Raw genomic sequence first — 2099 nt, 5'->3', positions numbered from 1 at the left:
GATCCAGTGCGTCCGGGAGCAAACTGCATTGCGACGCACTGGATATGGTGTGACTGGGCCCTAAGTGATGGAGGGAGCAGGGGCATGCCTTGGCACAGGCTGTGTCTTTCTATAGACGCACAGAGTCAAGCGCGATCACAGCCCACGAGTGCACACTCACGGGTGTCTCCTCAGCACCCGGCTAGTTTAGGAGACACCCACAACAAGAGGGGGGAGAGGAGCGGTTTGGGGAACAACTGAAGGGCCTTCAAGAAAAGCAACTTAAAGAAACTGAAGTGCAAAATCAAGTAAGTGTGTGCTTTCTCTTCATAAAAATTAAAAAACCCCAAAGGGTTGCCACACACTATTGCACGCATTAACCTCAACACATTACTTGCGTTGGTGCAGTGCAATTTATTTTGAATGACACCTTCCTGCCTCACGTGCTGTGCGTGGCTAGAAAAGGAGCAGGTCCATTTTCTGGATGTCGAGGAACATTGCCAGTCCATTCATTTTGAATGCAGTGCACAGTGACGTGTGGGTTAAAGGAGAAGTATTGGGAGAGTAAAATGTACTCTTCCCAATAGTTTGAGCCGCCATGTGACACTGCAGATGGCACATGTAGGCTCTATAGATAGAGAACTGAGCGATCACAAGCCAGTGATAACTCAGCTCACAGCTTCTCCCTGCAGGGATTCCCCCCTCTGTTCCTCCAGTGCTCATTGGAGGGACAGACAGGGGAGGGGGCGGGCACAGCTGGCTCTAGAGAGGCAGAGCCGGCTGTCAATCAGGGAGTGGGGTGGATCTCTCCCGGCTGCAGCTTTGCACTGTCAGCATATAGCAGGCTGAGTTTGTGTCGCAGGAGAACATTAGTAAATCTACTCCCGTGACCAAAAAGAGAACTATAGCTGGAAGAAATAAAAAAGAGCAAATGCACTTTGTCCAACATACACTTATTCTTCAAGCTAGCAGGAGGGACATTAAACGCCCTCCCCCTGCAGATTCATGTACACTGCAGGGGGGGGGCGGGGGGGTGCTGCAGATTAATGTACACGTCAGAAACATGTACACGAGTTTGTAATATCTTTTCTAGGACACAGGCTGGCCTCCATCCTAGCAATCAATGACGCTGTGCGGCTGACCGTGCCTGCGGTTCCTAAGACAGTGGACAGTGGTAGCCCCATTGCCCAGTGTCTGCTAGGAAGCAGTTGGCCCGGCCGCCGGCATGCTAGCAAGCAATGACATCAATGCCTGTGTGGTGTGGACAATTCCCATTGGCTGCCCACCAGAGGTGTCTTCTCAGGATTCAGATCCAGAGAACTGATGGATATTGAAGGGAAATCTCTTCTTAGACACATATTGCATTAGAGTCGCACTATGCCATATCTGCAATAGCACCTTCTTAACTGCCAGCAAACCACTTTAGAATGTACACTGAGCTACACATACACAGCTATTTGTGTTGGGGAAATACAATGCCTGCGCAGGGGTTCTGTCATCTTGCGCCAGCCAATCAAGTTGGCCTAAGATGCCAAACCTGAAGAAGATGATAGAGCTTACAGATGCACATTGCTGGGGGTAAGGCGAGTACAGGGGAGGGACTATAGATTTGCTTTAAAGCTTCTCTCTCTAGGATACATTTCTATGCGACTACTGCATCCAAAAAAAACCCCGTAAAAAACATTTTCACTTACCTTAAGCCGCTTCTTCTCTGTTTACTTTTTGCTTCGGTTGTCCATATCAGTGTGTGCATGACATGGGCCTTCCTGTTGGTTTGCCATTGGCCAGGGTCCTCTCCGGATCCAGAAGAGGACAGACGTCAGCGGAGGGGAGTGAAGCAGGCCGGCAATCTCAGGCACCATCACACCACTGGATTTGCATCCCTCCGCACCCTGAAACGGCAGACGAGGGACCTGGAGGGGGGAATTAAGCGAGTATATATGACTTCACATTGTAAGGGGGGAAAAAGCCTAGTAGAATAGCTTCACAAGACCCCCCCAATTCATACCAGGCCCCTGAAAAACCTAAAAAGTGTGGTGTCCCTATTACAATCCCTTGCCAGACCCTTGATCCGATCAGTAAAGGCAGAGTTGGTGTTTACTGCTCATACTACACAGGGG

This window comes from Nanorana parkeri, unplaced genomic scaffold (genome assembly GCF_000935625.1).
Source record: "Nanorana parkeri isolate BGI_ZX_2015 unplaced genomic scaffold, ASM93562v1 scaffold37, whole genome shotgun sequence".
In the NCBI taxonomy this organism is placed as follows: Eukaryota; Metazoa; Chordata; class Amphibia; order Anura; family Dicroglossidae; genus Nanorana; species Nanorana parkeri.
The sequence above is the reverse complement of the archived record's forward strand: the minus strand, read 5'-3'. Positions refer to the sequence as shown.